Below are 22,667 nucleotides of genomic sequence, written 5' to 3' on the forward strand. Positions count from 1 at the left end.
ATAAGTTTGGGTATGTTGTGGTTTCATTTTCATTAAATGCTAAAAAGTCTTTAATTTCTTTCTGTATTTCTTCCATGACCAAGGTATCATTGAGTAGAGTGTTTTTCTGTTTCCACGTGAATGTTGGCTTTCTATTATTTATGTTGTTATTGAAGATCAGCCTCCATACGTGGTGATCTGATAGGATGCATGGGGTAATTTTAATATTGTTGCATCTGTCAAGGCCTGTTTTGTGACTGATTATATGGTCAGTTTTGGAGGAGGTACCATGAAGTGCTGAGAAGAAGGTATATCCTTTTATTTTAGGATAAAATGTTCTGTAGATATCTGTTAAATCCATTTGTTTCATAACTTCTATTGTGTCCATGTGTCTCTGTTTAGTTTCTGTTTCCAGGATCTGTCCATTAGTGAGAAAGTGGTGTTGAAGTTTCCCACTATTATTGTGTGAGGTGCAATGTGTGCTTTGAGTTTTACTAAAGTTTCTTTAATGAATTTTGCTTCCCTTGCATTTGCAGCATAGAATTTTAGAATTGAGAGGTCATCTTTGTAGATTTTACCTTTGATAAGTATGAAGTGCCCCTCCTTGTCATTTTTGATAAATTTGGGTTGGAAGTAAATTTTATTTGATATTAGAATGGCTACTCCAGCTTGTTTCTTCAGACCATTTGCTTGGAAATTTCTTTTCCAGCCTTTTACTCTCAGGTAATGTCTGTCTTTGCCCCTGAGGTGGGTTTCCTGTAAGCAGCAATATGTGGGGTCCTGTTTGTGGAGTCAATCTGTTAGTCTATGTCTTTTTATTGGGGAATTGAGTCCAATGATGTTAAGAAAAATCAATGAAAGGTAATTTTTGCTTCCTGGCATTTTTATTGTTAAAGTTGGGATTCTGTTCTCGTGGCTGTCTTCTTTTGGTTTTGTTGAGGGATTACTTTCTTCCTTTTTCTAGGGTGTAGCTTCTTAATGTTAGTGTTTTCCCTTTATTATCCTTTGAAGGACTGGATTCGTGGAGAGATATTGTGTGAATTTGGTTTTGTCATGGAATACCTTGGTTTCTCCCTCTATTCTAACTGAGAGTTTTGTTGGGTGTAGTAGCCTGGGCTGGCATTTGTGTTCTCTTAGTGTCTGTATAACATCTCTCCAGGATCTTCTGGCTTTCATTGTCACTGGTGAGAAGTTTGTAGTAATTCTAGTAGGCCTGCCTTTATATGTTACTTGCCCTTTTTCTCTTACTGCTTTTAGTATTCTGTCTTTATTTATGCATGCATTTGTTGTTCTGATTATTATATATCAGGAGGAATTTCTTTTCTGGTCCAGCCTATTTGGAGTTTTGTAGGCTTCTTGTACGTTCATGGGCATCTCTGTCTTTAGGTTTGGGAAGTTTTCTTCTATAATTTTGTTGAAGATATTTGCTGGCCCTTTAAGTTGAAAATCTTCATTCTCATTTACTCCTATTATCTGTAGGTTTGTTCTTCTCATTGTTTCCTGGATTTCCTGGATGTTTTGAGTTAGGATCTTTTTGCATTTTGCATTTTCTTTGATTGTTGTGTCCACGTTCCCTATGGAATCTTCTGTACCTGAGATTCTCTCTTCCATCTCTTATATTCTGTTGCTGATGCTCACATCTATGGTTCCTGATTTCTTTCCTAGGGTTTCTATCTCAAGAGTTGTCTCCCTTTGGGCGTTCTTTATTGTTTCTACTTCCATTTACAGATTCTGAATGGTTTTGTTCAATTCCATCCCCTGTTCGGTTGTGTTTTCCTGTAATTCTTTAAGGGATATTTGTGTTTCTTCTAGCTGTTTAGCAGTGGTTTCCTGTAATTCTTTAAGGGGTGTTTCTGTTTCTTCTACCTGTTTAGTAGTCTTTGCCTATAGTTCTTTAAGGACTTCTACCTGTTTAGCAGTGGTCTCCTNTAATTCCTTGAGGGATTTTTGTGCTTCCTCTTTAAGGGCTTCTACTTGTTTAGCATTGTTCTCCTTTATTTCTTTGAGTGAGTTATTAATGTCCTTCTTCAAATCTTCTACCACCATCATGAGATATGATTTTTAATCCACATCTTGCTTTTCAGGTGTTTTGGGGTATCCAGGACTCACTGTGTTTGGCATACTAGGTTCTGGTGGTGTCCAATGTTCTTGGTCTCTGTTAGTAAGATTCATACGTTTGCCTTTCGCCATCTGGAAATCTCTGGTGTTAATGTTCTAGCTTTCTCTGACTGGAGTTTGATCCTCCTGTGATTCTGTTAGCCCCTGTCAGCACTCCTGGGAATCCAACTCTCCCCTGTGTCCCCGTGGTCAGTGCACTCTCTGCAGGTACACTCTCCTCTGGCAAGGCAGGTGTCCAGGAGTCTGGAGCTCTGATCCTCCTTCTGAGTCCTGGGGTCAGAACCCTCACTGTAGGCCAACTCTCCTCCCATGATCCCAAGGACCTGCAGTGTGGAAGGTCCTCCAGAATTCTCTGACTCTGCTGGAGTCCAGCTCTCTCCTGAGTCTCAGTGGTCAAAGTACTCTCTGCAGGCAAGCTCTCCTCTTGCAGGTAAGGTGCACAGAGGTCTGGGAATCAGACTTGTCTCCTGGCTGAAGAAGAAGGCCCAAAACAGGGCCTGTCCCAGAAGATGTGTTTCCTCTGCAGTCTGTGAGCTCACCTGCACAGATGGTCTCTGAGGAACCCGGGACACAAGATGGCTCCCTCACCTGCTCTGGGACTCAGAGCCCTCCCAAGTGGTCACCTCTCCTCTGGTAGGGAAGGTGCCAGGATGTCTGGAGCCCAAAACTGGGTCTGTCCCAGAAGCTGTGTGGCTTCTGCCTGTCCCAGAAGCTGTGTCACTTCTGTAGGCTGCTTGCTTGCCTGTGTAGACTGGTCTCAGAGGGACCTGCTACACAAGATGGCTTCCTCACCTGCTCTGGCGGTCAGAGCCCTCCCTGCAGAGCTGTGTCATTTCTGCAGTCTGCTTGTTCACCCTCCACAGTCCACGTGCTCACCTTCGCAGACTCTATCTAGCAATTCTTGGTAGGCAGTCAGTAGCTGACAGCAGATATTTGGACAGATCACTATGTCCTCTACAATCCTTCTAGGAGCTGAAGGAAAGTTTATTATGGGAAGAGGGGAAAATGTTGAAATAAAAGAAAGACAACCTTCAGTAGATTGACAGGGCCCCCAGTGGAGGGATGAGGCCACCACCCATTTTCAAAATTTTTGATACAGAATTGTTCCTGACTAAAGGAATTGCAGGTAAAAAATGGAGCAGATACTGAATGAAAGACCATCCAGTGATTGGCCCAACTTGAAATCCATCCTACACACTGGCACCAAACCATGACAATATTACTGATGCCATGTTGTACTTGAAGACAGAAGCGTAGCATGGCTGACCTCTAAGAAGCTCTACCATCAGCTGACTGAGACAGATGCAGGTACTCAATCATTGGACTGAGATTGGAACCTTTGTGGAAGAGTTAAGGATTGAAGGAGCTGAAGGAGACTATAGCAAGAAAAACAGTATCAACTAACCTGGACACCTGGGAGCTTCCAGAGACTATTCCACTGGCCAAACAACATACATGGGCTGGTCTATTCTGCCCCCACCCACCCACACACACAGACTGCCTTGTCTGGCCTCCATGGGAAAGGATGTGCCTAATCCTGTAGAGACTTGATGGCCCAGTGAAGGAAGGATGCTGGAGTCATGTAAGGTAGGGTGGTTGCCTCTCAGAGGCAACGTGGAGTGGGGATAGGGTGCAGAATTCTGAGAGGGAGGACCTGGAAGGGGGATATTTGAAATATAAATAAATAAAATGATTTAAATGAATGAATGAATGAATGAATGAATGGATAAATAAATAAATAAATAAATAAGGACAAAAGAAAGACAACAAGAGAGAAAATCTTACTCAGTATTCAGTATTGTGCACTCCACCATGATGAACTTTCTAGTCATACATATGGAGGCAGCATTGTCTATTGTCGCATTCACTTCTGATAACTGGTCACAATCACTGACAATTATGCCAAAAATACCATACTTAAGCTCAGAAGTTAAGATCCTTGGATAGTCCTTGGAAGGACCTAGATTCAACATCCAGCACCCGCATGGAGGCTCACAACAGTCTGAGTCTAGTACTGAACTCTGAGGGCAGCATACATGCACTTGTTGTACATATCCATACAGAAATAAATACCTACAAGAGAAAATATTATAAAATGATTTTTAAAATTAAAATAAAAATACTAGTGCTGCCTATTTTTCCTTTTGCTACCTTAAAAATTAGTCTTTATCCAAACATAGTTTAACTTCAGGGAATGCGGAGAAAAAGAAAAGACGTTTTTCAACCATAAACAATACCTTATTTTCCCTTTTTCCATGTTGAAAATCTGGTTCCTGGTTTACCAGAAAATCAGACAAAACATGATTGTAGATTATGACCATCAGAGCAATAAAGGGTGATATTATTTCAATCTAACTTGCTTTTATGTACTGTTTTACCGTAAAGTTGATACAATGGCAAAAAAATAAAAATAAAATGAGTTAAGTGGCACAACCCACAGTTATACATATCCCTCTGTACTTGTTGAAAGGTTACATTTATCAAGTTGTTTGTTTGTGTTTTAATCTATTTAATACCATTATAGTAGAATAATAAACCTACAAGTTTTAGGGTAAGTGGTAAAAATAACCCTGTGACTTGCATTGATTTAGGTATAAAAAGTCATGAAAATTCTCTAGATTGGGTGCATTTCCTTTTATAGAAATATGCCAGAATATAATGTTTCAAGGAATTATGTTTTTGCACTCATAGTGACATGGAAAATATACTATTTTTATATAGTGTTTTCATTGAAAGCTCTATCACTATCACACTGTTTTAGTTTCAAAATAAATACAAAGCTTACTGAGTCCATTGTACCACATTGAGGACAAATGAAATGCATTGTGGGCATCTGGTCATACAACAGCATTGTGAGGAACATCTACTTACTAAAAGTGCTGTATTCCAATATTGAACATCATAAAAATAAGTCTAAAGTTGTGTGAGAGCTATAACAATTAATTTTAATGAGTACAGTAAAAATTAACATAAATACAGTTTGCTTAACTTACTCTTTTGAAAGATTCTACATTGAAACACACAGAAGGATTGGAAGTTAACTCAGAGGAAAAATGCTTGGTTACTCTGTGTTAGGCCATGATCCACAAGGACATGTGGCTACACCATAAGAAGTAATCTCCCCACCAAGCCCCTAATGCTGACACCATGTGTGGAAGTATCAAATACCTGCTCATCTTAACTCAACCCAAACTGAATCTTCTGTTGGAACAGGTTGCACTGCTACTCGCTGTGGGCTTTCAGGAAGGACAGCTAGGACAGGACAGTGTCAAATATTTTGTCTCCTAACATTCCCTAATCTATGGCTTTTACAATAGTTGCTGGGTTGTAGATAAGTTTCAATATGTCATTTATCAGATTTAAGCATCACCCAGCTGCTTTGACGTTAGTATTAAAATATATTAATTGAAACAGGGCTTGCTGTACCCTCATAATTAACAGGGAAATTCAGTAGTCACTGTGAAAATTAGAGAGCAGAAAGCAATCCTCCGAATCTGCGATGGATGCGATCCTCTATTGTTATAGTATTTATCAAAGGAAAATAGGACTGTTTAATATTTATGTTTACACAGTCCATAAATGATGGAACAGAGTCGAGCATAAACCCAAGGTTTCCCCTTTGGATATCAGCTCTAGGAGTTAGTTGCCAACATCTAATGTGACTGAAGAGTGTTGATCGACCAAGGGATAAGATTCAATCACAAGGAATTCTGTCTTATCTGGATTCAATTTTAGAAAAATTTGGCAATTGCCCTATAGCCAGTCAGTCAGCCAAATAAACAGATCCACTGAAAAGAGCTTGTATAACATTTCTTGCAGCAGACAGAGTGGTCTGCATGTCATCTGTGTGTATCTGGCTGAGCGAAGCCTGTCTTCCAGATCTGTGCACATGGCAATGTATAAATCTCTGTAACATGCAGATTCCAGCCAGAGGGCCCCGAAGATGCAAGAGACATAATCTGTTGACAACTTTTAGCCAAAGGAAACTGGAATTAAGTAAGAACAAAAACAAACAACACCAGATAGACTTTTGTAGGGCTGAAAAGCATTTTAATAAATTTCCTGTTGCAAGGCAGGACTAGAGAGACATAGAGAGTGTCCGAAAGACAGCCAGTCTGGTCCTAATACCGAGAAGAGCAATTTATGTGCTATGAATGGAAAAAAATCCTGACTGAAATTCGCTCTAAATCTGATGACAGTTTAGATAATCCCAATGCCTAGCATTGACTCTATCACTTTGGTCTTAGTTAAATTAAAAAATTAAGATGATAAATGTAAGATATTTTGTCCTTTGTGAGCAAGATTTTTTTTAAAGAAGAGTTACAATTGCCGATTCAATTATATGATGGCAATTTTGCAGAAGTCAGAGGGTTAAGCCAAACCAAGAAAACTGAGACAGCCTCTAGCCAGTGAGGAAGGCCAAGGATTAGGGACTGGAAGTGGCTGGCTAAAGCTTTGGGATAATATCATTTAAATCCTCAACAGAAAGCAAATTAAACTGCAAGAAATCTTGATTGCCAGATTCATACGAACTAAAGAATACAAAGTGAATTCAAAACTTCTAAGAAATCCTGTGTTGAGAATCGAAAAATGTCATCGGAGTAAATATTGAAATCTCTCAGAATAAGCAATTTCAGAGATGTTAGGGTGACAGATACAAAACTAATTGACAGAATTCCAGAAAAGAGGATCAGGCCATCTTAAGAGCCAGAGAAACTAGGGAAGCTGCACCAGTGAGCGCTCTTAAAGGGGCCTCACACATTATCTCCAGAAGAGATACTGCTTTTCTTATAGTTTGTACGCAATTTTACATTCAAATGAAAACAATTATTCATGTGCATCTGGAACAAAGCAGGTCCATCCAGTGTTTAATGCGGTTTCCCCCACAATTCTGAAAGAAAAATACAATGGCTACATATGTATCTCATTGCTCTTATTTTTCCATAGACCACGCCTGACATTACGTCTCTGACACTCCCCCTTCGCTCAAGACTCGCCCAAGTGGACTACAGAGCATCATAAGTGTGGCAAATAATGGTCATTATTTTAAAGGCACAGAATTGGAGTGACAGAAAACTGGATTTTTTTAAATGGATGTCTAGTATGTAGGATCTAATCAACACCATCTGACATCCGAAGGTAGGATATATTTGGTGAGCAAAATTCTTGACAGATTTTCTTTTAAGTGTGAAATAAAAGCCTGGTGTTCAAAAGAGCCATGAGGACTAATGGAAATCTGACTGACTTTTGTAGACTGGAACAAAAGAGATCTATGAGGCTGTCACCTTTACCAGCACTTCAAGGGACCTAGAAAAAGAAAAAAAAAAAAACGGAAAAAAACAAAAACAAAAAGCAGAACACTCTTAGGACAAGCTTTGGGACAAGCTAAACATATCACCCCAGGCTGTTGGAATTTCAGTCAATGTTAAAAACTTCCCTCTGAGGTTAGGTTGCATATGGCATTTTATCCTATACTGAGGCTCAGAAAACTTCAGTTAACAGAGCTGAGCCAAGTATGCATTTGTCTCCAAACCAGGATGTATAACTAGGAGAATCTTGTCAATAATTTAACATTTCCAGAAAAGATTTTGTGATGGGGATTTAAAAATACAAATGTTTTGAAGTTATTCCTGACTAGAACAACTAGAATCCGTACAAAAGAAGACAGGTAAAGAGGGATGTGTGGATTTTCTATTAGAGGCTGCCATATATAAAACAGATTTTTGAAACCATGCCACAGACTCCATGACAATCTGAGGCAGTTATGATGCTTAAGTGGGCCTTTATGAAAGTCTTATGTAGAAAGAAGTGCAGTTTTTGTGACATGTAGATTCTAACAAGAACTAATAGTGAGAGTCCAATTTATTATAATATATAGTTTGTGAAAATTGCTCAATAGAATGAAATGTTGGAATATATGTACTTGCACACAAGTACATACTTTTATATTACAGAGATATTGAATATTTCAAATGGTCTGACACACTTTAGAATGCAATTCCTGTCATTTCCTGAAAGACAGCATGGAGTGACAATGGAGGTAAAAAAAAAAAATGTATTCAACAGCCTGGTGCCCACCCTTTCCCTATGTGGCTCTTAGAAAAAGTGAGACACAAAAACTCTGCTTCTCCTAGCAGCATTATTTATAATCATCCTAAATATAGAAAGCAGAGTAACTCAAAGCCCAAGTAAGGGTTAAACAGAAGGCTCAGCTACTTTGCAAGAGACTGGTAAATCCACTAAATCTCAGTGTGACAGGGAGGCAAGCCCAGTGGCTGGAAGTTCCTGAATCCAGGCTCCTGAGCCATTTTTGCCCCGAACACCAGAGATGCTCAAGTACTAAAAAAATCATGGCAGGTTTTGTCGAGACAATTAAAACTAAAATTACTCGGAGCTTTTCATTTTGCTTTGTCTTACACAAAATTTATCATGGATGAAATGTTTGTTTTATTTCCATTGTGTACTGTGGGGTTGTCTCCCTAACTTCAGCGCCTAACGCCGCCCCTGGGGTGTTTCTTTTGATTCTATTGACACCTACTGGTAGACGCAGAGATTCTCCCTAGTAGTCTCATGCAAGAAAATCACACTGAATCGGTTGCATTTGGATCTAAGGGGAAACCTCCCATTTCTTACCACACTTTACCCCTTGACTGATATAATGCATGCCACCACATTAGAGGACTCAGAAGATTTCTTATACATATCACAGAATTGGTTAATTTTGCTCCATTTCTCCTCATCATTATAATCTTTGCCACAAGAATAGCTATGTTCTGAAAGATGTTCTGTCCCCAGCGCAGCAATCATTGTCATATGAATGAGCTATCATTCAATCCTAAAGGCTGAGATACTTTATTCTTACTTCTGTGACATTTGTATTAAGGGACAAAGGCTAACGCAAGAAAGGAAAATGATACGAACTCCATTCAGCTTTTATCATTTTAAATTCTCATTTTGAGCTTTCTTCATGCCAGGAACTAAAAAGTAGTTTTTCCCTTAGGAAAAAAAATATACTAAAAGACTAACGGAAGGCAGGAAACGAAACAGAAAAATAAAGTGCATGAAACCCAACCTCTGCTGTGCGGCCCTTTAATGTTTTACATCCATGTTATACATGCCTGGTAATTGCCACTGAAGTCGTCATAGAAAGGGACCCAGAGCCATGTCCATTCACAGATCTCCAGCAAACAGGATGCTGTGTTAATGTTGAGTCGTGATGCAGGCACGAGTGGAACACCACTTCAGAATGCACTAGAATGTAGCTGACCTTGCATCAAGTGCAGGACAGCCTCAGCCACACCATTATGACGGTTTGTGAACCAGGGCTTCCCAAAAGTCTTCAACATGAAAGGCAATATATTAAACCATTAAAATGTTCAGAGGTCCCACTACATAGACTTTCTTCTCCACTCTTCTGAAAGGCATTTTTATAGTTCTAGTAAGTTGGGAATTTGTATAGGAACAAGTATCAAACATTGAAACAGTAACTCAAAAGAGAGAGAGAGAGAGAGAAGAAGTAGTTTTCATACAGGACACACTTACGATATAATTTAAAGGTATTATATATGTATTTTTATTTTAAAGCTTCAATATAACTGCCTACATGGTTTTATTTCTTAGGAATTTGTTTCCACCGGTACTTACATAACCAATGTGTAGCTAATGTTTAGAATACATAGTGTCTCTGAAGCATTCTATGTCTTTCAAACAGTAAAGTACCCAACAGATTAGATAGAAGAAAGAAATTGTTATTAAAATATAAAATTAAAATATGAGGCTGATACTTTAGAAAAATAAATGTTAGTATATAATATTAGAAATATTTTACTATAGAACTGATTTTTTAAAAAGGGGACAAGGACACAAAATATTCACTAATTTCTAAACTTCAGTTTTAGTATTTTCTCTATAAGAACTATATTTAATTCTTAAATATACTATTTCACAATATTATTTTAAAAATTAAAGCCACAAATACACACACACACACACACACACACACACACACACACACACACTGGGGGGAGGGGAAGAAAGATGAAAATTTCTATGCTTCCTACTATATATTTACAAGAATTTATCAGAAAAACACATTTTTATATAACCTATTTGGAGACTGTCCTTATTCTTATCCCTTGGTAGATATGACAGATGGAATATTCTAAGACTAAAATTACAATTTCTGCAACTAGAAGTTCTTTGCTCGTTTCTTTAGAAATTTAAAGCTTCGATATCAACAAATGATCACTGACAGCAATATTCAAATCCCTGGGATACTGCCATTGATTAAATTAAGAGAATTTCACTTTACAATCCTGTGTAGTAAAAGTCGCATCCTTTCTTCTAAGCATTCCTCAATGCCCACCACCCACAGACTTTTCTCAATGGATGTGTGCAAATGTGTGAGTGTGTATGTGTGTGTGCTTCTTAATTGCAGAACAGACTGATTTCAGTCTCAGAAGAATACAAATACACAAGTAGAAATACATTTTGATACAGCCATATAAAGATATGAACATATGTTAAATTCTCAGTAAAATCCCCTAAGAATTAATTTTAACTTTCCACAATTAAAAATAAGTATCCATCCATACACATATTTGTTTACTTAATAATTCTTTACAAAAAATCAAACAGAATCAGAACAGTTAGCAAATAGTACATTAGGTATGACACTTCTTGATATACTTATTAAGAGGAAAACTTGCTTCCTTTAAGTCTTAATATTCCTCAGCCTGACACAAGACTATTCTGACACAAGACTGAAAATTCTATATCCATGCTTTGAAATTGTTCGCTTGACATTTTGGTCATACAGCACTTTCAGCCTTGCTGAATATGAATATATTATGGATCAGCAGTGGATCTCTAGAAAACGTTCTGGTATCTATTTGGCATATTGCTCAACACAAAAATGTTTAACCTGCTAGTGAAGATAGGATTACTGTACTTCTCTAACTTGGAGAAGGGTTGCCTGGCAGCATTGTTTCCCCTTTCTCATTTGCAACAGTTTTATTGTAACCCTCTATCTGCAAATATAAAGCAGCACCCAGTGCAGGAGCAAGCTTAATAAGAAGCGATGAACAAGACCCACTTCCACATTCCCCTATCCATTCTAAGACAGCAGAGCACCCACTGAGAAAGGGACAGCCTTCTGATATGCACACAGCAAACATGTGGCTTGTGTTAAGATTTCTCTGAATAACACAGGGAAAAGAGAAAAAAAAAGTGAATGATTTTCATCAAAGAACACTCAGACTGGTGGCTGACTTGTCACTAATATAATTTCTCTCTCTTATGCAAACAGTTAAACTCTTTCAAAAAATAAACTTCTTAATGTATCTATTGAGGTCAAACAACATAAATACTCATCATAAAGTACCTGAATAAACTAAATTTATTATTAAATAGACTGAATATATGTGTTTATTACATTGTATGAACTAAAAATATTACAGCAGAAAATACATACTCTGTTCTCAGCAAAATTATATTTTAAATAATGTTATTGTTGTATTTACATCATGATTTACTAGCTGGATGATAATAGCTTATAACAGATAAAAAGTAAAAATTAAGTAATCTGGACAAAACGCTGTGGGGCACATTAGAGTCAGTGAATAATTAAAAGTTTTAAATTGGGGAAGGCTGAGAAAATACCAAAGAGGTTTGAAAAATATATATATCCATAACAGAATATACATATAACAAGACTATAGAACAAAAGAGACAAAGAAAGCAATAATAAGAGGAAGAAACTTTTAACTCATGTAACAATAGATTCCAGTGAAGAAAAACAGGAACTAAGAAGCAAATATTTAAAAATGAAAAGACAGCAGGCATGTTTGGCAGACTGCAGGGGAGAAGAGATACAAGGAGGAGCTCAGAGTGGCATGGGCCTGGGGGATGCTCAGAGAAAAGAGGAACAAGAGAGATTAAAAAAAAAAAAAAAAAAGACAAAAGAAAGAAAGGGAAATTGTGAGGGAGACACAAAGAAAAGACACATGGAGAACAGGACACAAAGAGATAGTTAGGAATAAATGAAGAGTATAAACAAAGAAATTCAACAAAAATAGATTGAGAAGCTGACAAACTATTCACTTAGTCATTACAGAGAAGAACTCATTTGCATGTATGTGGGTTTTATGCTATAGCAGCAAGTGGTCTGTTTCTGTAAAGCTGTTTAGAAGTCTGCTGCTCTAAGCCCATATTTAGAAATACATAAATAGGAGCTATCTAAGGACTGACCACATGAAACTTATATTTTTCAATTGAATTGGTACTTATTTTTTTGGTACAGCAGGTTTTGTAGAGGCATTTAAAAAGGCAAGATTAAATTAAACAATGTAGAAAACTTTATACAGATTTAAATATAGGTGCTATTGCTTTTGTCTCTTCTTTCAATTCCACTGTCAGCAGGATAGAGGTGGTCCCCACGCTATAATAAAATCAACCATTATGAATTTTAAGAAAACATCAACAAGTAAAACAACCCTACTTGACATTTTAGTTTTGACAAAACCCTCCATATAATTAAAGAATACTTTGTAAATAATGCACCATGTATTTTAAATAGAGACCCTCTTAATATGTACTAAAAACATTCATGCCTACATATGTGTATGAATGTAGAATACAGATTCCTTATACAAAAATCATTATATTTTGGAGAATATGCAATATTTTTCTTTGTGCCACCGTAAAATTATATTTTATTGTGTAAATTAGCTTTTCTTTTTTTTTTTCAAAATGCTTTTAAGTACATTTTCAAACAATCATAGTTATACAATTGAATTACATGTCTATAGAAAACAAAGGAAGACATGGCCAGAGTGACTGTAGGTTGTATGGATATCCAGCTATAGAAAAGGTAGAGTTGATAGCTCATAGTCAGACTAAAAGTATTTTTGTCCAGTAGAAAGGTGTGCAGGGGAGGGGACAAATGAAATATTCTTATCACTAATTTTGTGTATATTATACAGAAAAATTTAATTCAACAAATTGGTTCCTTAGTATATTCCTTCATCATCTCTCACTTGGGATATTAAGCTACATAAAACATTTTAAATACTAGAGTCATATGTGAGTTCCACAGGAACTTGACCATGACTTCATTACTTACAACTTCTTTCTTTAGAGTATAGTCTAGACTAATTTGGCATAGTACACATTCTATTCATGTACTTAATTAAAAACTAACTATAATAGAAACCATGTAAAACATTCTCTTTTTTTACAAACTAATTTTATAAGTGAAATATGGAAAAGAACCATTTTAGAGCTATTCATATAAAAAGTAATAAAATCTCTCTTGTGCACAAAATTCAAAATGGGTCAACAGAGTAGTTTAAATTATCTTTAAAAAAAAAAAAAAAAAGCCTATGCTCCAAAGAGACTGACCCAGGCACCTGATGACCAGGATACATGACCACTTGATTTTTCTGAGCACAAGTCAAGAGATAATTTTCAGTGTCTGACATGATCCCATCTGTGTCTGACACATGTGAGCTATGACTGGTGAAGAAATGCTTTACTAGGTTTTAAGGAAACTTCCCAGGACTTCAGGAAGTTTAGTCTGAAGAAGGGCTCTTAAAAACATCAATAATTTCTTGATAGATTAAGGAATGCATTTTTTCTGTTTGGCTTTGTGGAGCTGAGAGAAAACAAACAAACAAACATTTAAGAAACAAAACCAAAACCAAACAACAACAACAAAACAAAACATGACTCCTGACTAGCTGCTATAGGCAAGACCTTTCAAGCAAATTAAAGGGAAAAATATAGCACTTCCTCAACAACATGCCAGAAACTGTCACCTACATGGTATCATTTAATCTTTAAACTGCCTGAAAACAAACCAGAATCGTCTTCTGGAGAAAATAAGGTTTGATGAGAGTATCTGAAAAGGAAGTTTTTATTGGATTGTGTTATCTGCCATCAGGAGTTTTGATCTGAAAGTAGAGTGTCTGCTCGGGGAAAATGAATGACCACTCTGGGGCAAATAGAAAGGAAACATAGGTGTTCTGCCAAAACATGACCTAATGTTCACAGAATAGTTACCACTAATGTCCCTGCCATGGCAGACATTTATTTCTAGAATTGCAAACTGTAAACATACAAGAAAAAATTAACCAAAGTGAAATTGAACATAACAGTTCCTAAAGAAATGTTGAGTATAAGACCCCAACACACACACACACACACACACACACACACACACACACACATATTGGAAGGGAGGTAAAAGAAATATAAATTCTGTAAGCTAGCTTAGCAGTTCACTGTTACATAGTAATGATCTACAAAAGTTCTTACATACTTTATGTGCTTAATCTGTATTTGTTAGATGAATATATATATATATACATATACATATCATATATATATATATAGACATATATATGATACACTTTAAAGTGATAATATAAAAAGCACAAACATGCAAACATGGGAAATCTGAAAATATCATGCAAGGTCACAAAATTCTTCATGTATTTGGCAATTTCACTTAAAAATCATATATTGAATATGATAAATGGTAATACATGAAGAATAAAGCTTCAAAATATGTGTATGTATTGTGTGTGTATGATGTGTGGGTGTGTATTTATGTGTATATGTTTGTGCATATGTGCATGTATGTGCATATGTGTGTGTATATGTGAGTATGTGTATGTGTGTGTGTTTCACACTGGCTATGGGGTGTGTATCAGAAACTAAGCTGCAGAAGTAGCACAATGTCATACAATGGTCACGAGTCTTTGTATGACAGAAACATACAGGGGAGAACTGGGTGGTGACTGTCAGGACAAATGTGTGAATTCAGCCACTGGGGTCCTTACTCAACCAAAGGTAGCAAGCTTAAGTGCTTTCAATCTTATCCTTGGTGTATGTAAAACAGATAAGAAGGACAACAGTCTGGATAGTCAAGATCTAGAGGGTTATAAATATCTTTCATATCTCACATATATAAGGGAGCATTAAATTATATGTGTATAAAGTTTCTAATAAATTCCATTTCCATCTAATAAATAATAGTCTGAATAATCAAGATGAATATAATAACTAGTTTATGGTAACCTTCTAAGTTACTAGAAATCATACATGTATGGATCCCTAAGCTCTACAGAAAATGAAGGGAATTTCAAACAGATTCAAATGAAAACATACAAGAGAGGTTCCATGAGTGTGTAGTAAAGGAAGTCATTTCACTATTAGGCATTAGCTTCTGACTATTTGTCTTCCACAGAAACCAATTGTATCTTTCTTCCCCTTTTCCAGTACAAGGATTAGACAGTAACAATAGAGTATGTACAGGTACAGAAAGACTGATTTTACTGACATATGGATGTAGCACGATTTGTATAAACAAAGGAAAGTGTTCTCTAAGGATAACATAATTTTAGGTTTTGGAAACTAAATAAATTTGTCACAATTCGAATTGCAGCTTGGATAGTTTCTAATGCCACATTAGAAGAATCAGTATATACTTAAGCATCATTGAGTTATTACAAATTAGTGCATATGGCCCATGGAAAGAGACAAGAGCTGAGTACTGTAATTATGCAGTGAAGAAATTGCATTTCTGAATCATTCACTAAAGTTATTCTTAAATACAAATGTCTACTGAACCACTGACTGAAGTTATTCTTAAATACAAATGAGAAACATCTTAAGGAAAATAACACGATAACATAAAAGATTTTCAAAGCTATCACTATCACTAGTAAAAAGAAAACTAAAAATTGAACTCCTGTTTCTTTTCAATGATTTTGGAGCTAACACGAGTCTCCTGGGAGTAAAGAAAAGCAACTTCATGCGAATTTATTGTGACCTAAAATCTTTAAGGAGTAACAAACCTGAACTGAAACTCTTTAAGTGAAAGGAATTCAAATGGCACCTTGAAGATAAGTATTCAAAGTTCATACATTTCCTAAAATAGTTAACCCTCCAGGCTATATCTGTTTTACATTAAAATCTAATAAGACTTTCTTTTTCCACTTTTTTGTTTGGCTCAACATATTTTATTAAAAGTAGACAGAACTGTTTGAAATGATCCTATTTGTCTATTTACTAATACGGAACACATTTTGTAGAAATATCTTAATTATCTGTTTATTCAAACACAACTATCTGCTATAGAATTCATGTGGAATACAAGCTCAAAAACTAAGATTTCACAGTACTCATGGAAGATTCAATCACAGAAGTCTGTTCTAAACACTCAGAAAGTAGAGTTCAGAGTGGGAAAGTGGATAATGTGAGATGGCTTCTGAGACTCACTCTACAATCTTTCTCCCCAGTAACCATCTTTTTCCTATCAGTGACAAGCCAACTCTCAATGTGACACTGCCCTCTACTTTACCGGAACCTAACGTTCCTCCTTGCTAAGCTGTAATTCTCAGGCCCTCAGATTGTAACCTTCAGTTTACATGCCAGTCATTAGGAAGCTTCTTCTTTGTTAAAAAAAATAAAACAAAGAAAAACAAACTCAAACTGGAAACTGTGCCTTATTCTTTGCTTCCCAAGAAATAAAACAATCTAAATTATTAGACTGATTGTCACAATAGAACTTAAGATCAGAAGACAATTTTATACATGGAATTCTCTTTAGATACCTTAAATACATAAGAGACAGAAGAGAGGATATTTTATATTTTAGTGACGGTCATTACATTCCTCAATCTGGTGTGTAGCTATCGTTATCCTTCAAAGCCTAATGAATTTCCTGAGAATAATACTGTTGTAAATAACAGTTGAGATTTAGGCAAAGCTCTCTTTGTTTTCATGACTATAGCATTAGTTACAGCAGAGTCCAATGAGAATCAAACTGACCCATCTCTGCTGGGACCAATTTAAAATGAGAAAATAACAAATTTACAATGACCCATTAAGCACAACAACTAGTTCCCATCATCAATCATTAATCATCCATAGGACATAGTCTTTTATTTAAAACAAACACAGATTATCATACTCTGATATTCTCCTGTGAAGAAAAAGGCTTGTATATTTCTGATTGCCAAATGCATGTCTCACATGTATGCAATTTGAAGGGGTTAACCAAGCTATATAACACGTAATTCCTTCTTGACTTATCGTTTCTTCATCATAGAACATTTTAAAAATATGACAGTGACTTTTAAAAACCATTGTTATTATCTCTAATTACAATGTTACAACACAGATTTTTTTTATCATATTTTTTTCCTAACTGAATTTTGTATCCTTTGTTCAACATCTTCTCCTAAATATCCCATTCCATGGTAACCACTATTCTAGTCTCTGTTTTTGTGTCTTCAATAATTTCAGATTCTGCATGTTAGACCATGTAGAATTTGTCTTTATGTGTCTGGTTTAATTTAACAGGATATTCTCCATGAGGGTTCATGTTTCTGGAAGAGATGGGATTTTCTTATTTTTAGGCTTGGGTGATATTCTGTTGTAGACCATGTTTCCTTTATCATGTTCATTGCCCTGGCTTGATTCTAGGACTTAGTTATTGGGAATAGCCCTGCAATGAAAATGCAGATGCAAACAGTTAGGCTTTCAAGAGTCTGCTTTCATTTCCTTTAGCTATGCATTTGCTGATGAGATTATTGGGTCATATAGTAATTTAATTTTTAATTTGTCAACTAACCCATTACTATCTGCCATAATAGCCCTACATTGCAGCACTAATAAAGAATGTTTAAGAACTTCCCTTTCCGATCTACTGCAGGAACATGCTGATAGCTCTCCAATAGACAGATTTTATACCATCACTGACTCCGAATCTCTAAATATTTAATTACTCTTTAACATGTTTATTTTTTGCTATACAAAGGCCATATATAGAAAATGTATAGGACATCTTCTAAACAAAGTGGTTCATCTTACAGATTGTATAATAGTAGTAATTGTTGCTTGTAAGGGATGAATTTCAATCACTTAAAGTTAAGTTACATTTAACTTCACCGGAGTGATTGCTAGCAAGTGCAGACTAGAGAACACTTAAATTATAACTAAGTTTCTTTGGGAACTTCTTGTCTAGAGAGGGAAAAGTCATACAAACTAAATACAACATTGTCCCTTATAAATAAGTCCTAAAGTCAAGTTCCAAATATATTAGAGTAGGTAGTGCACATACTAAATAATTCTGTGACTCTGGGTAAATGATGTTTGAACAGTATTGAACATGTACTTCTTATATCCTGGTGTGGCATAATATCCTATCATTTTAAGCTAATATCAGCATTTGTAGAGTAATATCCTAGTGGTTTTAAGCAACTTTAGAGTAAACCTATAAATAAAAAGAGGTTATGGATTTCTGTGTAAAGTTTAGCCATTTCATCAAAATGTGTATGCAGTATCTGGAAAGCAGATCTTGGAATCAGACTTTTAATATAATTACTCTTGTTTTTTATTTGATGGTTGAATCTGTTGAGTCCACAAATGTGACTGGTGCGTGGCGTGGTGGTTAATGGAGTTTGGTCATTAGTTTCAGTGAGATCTATGTGAGTTGTAATATTAGAAAATATACATAGAGGGATGTTGAGATGGTTCAGCAGGTAAAAGTGCTTGCAACCAAGCTTGACATCCCCAGTACAGCTCTAAAACATAAGTAGGAGAAGAAAAAGCAATGTAAGCCTGAGTAGGAATTCAAAGAGACACACCTTTCTTTTCTCACTGTAAAGAACCTAGGTCAATACTTTCACTCTTGAATAAGTTGAATCAGCTTTGGATGGGTGATTGTGGATAACAGCACTCTCTAAGCAGATGATAATGGATACGGTGGAACTCACCTGGCACAAGAAGAAGACAGCAGAGATCTTGGTAAGTGGTATCTAACACCAGAGTGCCCATCTGAGAGAATAGTTCACTTGGAAAGAACACAGAAGGTCACTTTGTTGGAATGCCTTGTGTTAGAGCTTCTGAGTGTTTAGAAAGAACCTGAAAAATCTAATCTCTCTGTATATCCTTTTTTCCAAAATAATATTTTATTTAGTGTGTGCACACATGCATACCTGCATGCTACAGCACATGTAATGAGGTCAAAGAACAACCTGCAGGAATTTGTTCTCCCTTTCTTCCATGTGGCTCTTTGGGAGTGAACTTGGGTTGCAAGGTTTGGTAGGAAATACTTTTATCTGCTGAGTGATGGCTCACGTGCCCTGCATATGTGTCCTCAATTTTATATGTTGGCAACTATTTCAGTGTTTTAAGTAACCTTGTATACCTGATCAACACTCCCCTGTGACTGCTATCTCTACATTTCAGAGAAAAAACATTAAGATGGCTAATAAACCTTGCCAAATTTCCAATTAGGTAAAATGTGTCATCTCAAGTGAGCCTACTGATATGCAAAATTTGCCTGAGCTTTCTCTGGCACTACAAGGAGGAATGGAACAACTCAATGAAGGGTCCTTTTTAAAGAAGTGTCTAACGTGGAAGTACTGTCTTGTGCAATATGCAACACAGCTGCCAAGGTCAAGGTACTGCCAGTATATTATCATAGGCAATGTTTATAAAGCAAGCAATGTTTCTCATGGTATAAAGAGTGTCTGTGTACAAAACACTGAGATATCTCTCTGGCCCCTATTTTCTCTTTTAAAGATACTTAATGTTTCCGTTTAAAGATGTTCAGTAAGTATGTAAATTATGTCAAGCTAACATTTAATAAAGATGCCTATTGTCTTTGAGAAATATAGAAATATAGAAGGGTCCAGTGAACAATTTTATTAAAAATGTGAATCCAGATGATGCTTGAAATTAAAAAAAAAAATACATGGTGTTCCTCCCCAATTGCTTATCACATGGAAGACTTTAGTGTCTAAAATTATAAACAAAGGGCATTATATACTTAGTATGCCATTTAATGTTTCAGCTACATTTATTTCCCTGTGGTCTGGGTGTATGACCAATACAGTATTTCAAGCTAAAAGATTCTATGTCTATTTTCTGTTGCCATTACTTGTCTCCTGTTGTGAATGTTTATCATTTTTATAGTTGTGAATGCATTAATAAAAAGGACCATATTTTTTTGATGCCACAGCTATTTCCCCCTCCAGGAAGCACAAAAAGGAAGAGGTTAAAATGATTTAATTTTCTCAGAATCCCTGGAATGATAACTCTATGTGTTTTTATGTTTCTAGCAGGAAGATGTTATGGAGAAAAGATAAGTGGAATATTTTCACTAGTAACTTCCCATGCATAATGAGCACATGACTTTATACACAGTCTTACCTATTGAATTCTAATGAGAAACTTTGACTGTGTCCTGTGGACATGGTAGTACAGAAATGGGCTAGGTATGTGCTGTTGTGATGACAAGTATGTGGGCACAACTTAGATAGGCTCACTAGTTTACAAGGAATTAAGGGGGAAAGGTTTGTAAAGAGAGCACAATAAAGAGAGGATTCCTTCAGCTAACTTTCTAACCATCAGGCAGCTCATTCCTGATCCTGAGAAAGACAATAAGAGAGCCACTATAATAAATAGGAAATAGTTTTAGATGGGAGAAATTATGGATGAGTTTCATGCATAGAATCACAGAAAATGATCAGAGTGGAAAGGTGAACAGAAAGCATATGGTCAGAGTTTTGAAGCAAAAAGAGATACCATTGTGTACAGAACTGAAATAAATGTATTGTATGGTACATTAAAAGATCTAGGCTTTAAAATAGTTTAGCTTATATTTTAGTCTTACAACTTTAATAATTATGACAATTTTTAGAACATGAAAGTGTGAGTATAAATCAGAAAACCTAAATTTACAATTTAGTGTAAGTACAATATACAGCTATTTGTGTTAAAGGGATAATATTCCCTTCTTCTTGTATTTTTTCCAGATAAGTTGATCTAAAGAATCAGAGAATCATTGCTACTCAGCTCTGTTGTGTGCCCTCTCCTGGCAGCATTCTAGGCTATGTCCATGACAGAAGCAAGGGAAAGGGCAGTGTTTGCTAAAGTTGCTGGGCTTGCTCTCTGTATGGACTGCCTACAGCTACAGAACAGGTAACACATATGAACAGAAGCGCAAAGCCTTTTCTGCCAGAACCCATATCCTGATTATCAATTTGAAATATAAATAAATAAAATAACCAATAAAAAAGAAAATTTCAAAAATAAAGACAACTTTTGTATCAGTACTTATAACATAACAGAATCCTCCACTACATTAAAAAATCAAAACTGAAATAAAATACTCCCTGAATATTTGAAAACTTTATGGAGTCCAATTATAAATAAAGTATGTAAAATTTTATAAAGAACAATGATTTATAAACAAAGATAAAAGAGGAAAAATTAATATATACATATTAAATTTTAAAAATTACTGGTAGTAAAAACCCACATACAAGTAATATTATCTAGACTGGGTTATATTTAGAAATATATGTGTATATACATGTACAGATATGTATGAAATAATTAGTGGAACAAAAGCTATAAAACTCAACACGAATGAGGAGGTGTATATATGAGGAATACCATAAAATACGGAAACAGAAGCCATCGTATATACACAAAGGACATGTAATGTAGAAATCAAGGAAGGAAGCAAGCATACAAATCACACTGACCTAACCGTAACATTATAAGACAAGTAAACCAAAACAACAACAACAAAACCTCCAAAGATACTGTTGAGTTCATTTGTGTGTTGGTTGTTACACACAAGATTGGGAAGCATAAGAGAGTTAGCCAAACTTCCAAACTTACTGAAGCATAGCTCATATAAATTTTACACAGTGCACTTGAGAAATCCAAATCCAAAACAGCTATTCAGTCCATCTGACATGATGTAGAAGTTTCAAATGGAGAAGGAAACGGGGAAAACTACACATTTCTCTATATGTCATCAATTTCTCTATACGTGTATCAATTCTGCTTTTGGAGCTACTAGATTAGTAGTTTTGATCTTCCACATTACGGCATAAGAAACTTTCAAGTCCTTTGCCTCCATTCACCCAGAAGAAAATATTTGATTTCAACTCCATGCCTAAAATTAAAGGAATTTTAAAATTACATGGCCCTTAATCGATTTATATTTTATATTTATAAAATAACTACACCTGTATTTCAACCATAATTGGTATTCTTGTCATAGACAAAAACCTCAATTGTGGTCTGTTTCCAAATGCTCAAACCCAGTATCTCCATCATCTTTGACAAAATGTAGATTGTGTCCATTGGGAATTTAGAAAACATTTTAATTAAATCACTATTTCAGATTTTAGACAAAAATCAGACTTCCCATTTTAAAAGAGAATAAAATTCAGAGGCACAGATATCAGATCTGGGTATCACTCGTGTATTTCTCTAAATATACATTTTAATAAAGATTGTATTCAGCTGGGATACCATAGATCAAGTTCCAAATACAGCAAGATCAATATTTGAGATAGAGAGGAAAATATGTAATAGCCAGGAAACACATTTAATATTGATATATTTGAACTCACTTGAGAATTCTAAGGTATTTCTCAGTGTCTAAGAAATCTAAATTAATTTCAACCACATGAGTTCTTATTTAGCATGAATTATGTCATAGATATTGTGAGAGGAGCTTGTGACATAATAGTGAC

The sequence above is a fragment of the Mus pahari genome, chromosome 4, assembly GCF_900095145.1.
Source record: "Mus pahari chromosome 4, PAHARI_EIJ_v1.1, whole genome shotgun sequence".
Taxonomy (NCBI): Eukaryota; Metazoa; Chordata; class Mammalia; order Rodentia; family Muridae; genus Mus; species Mus pahari.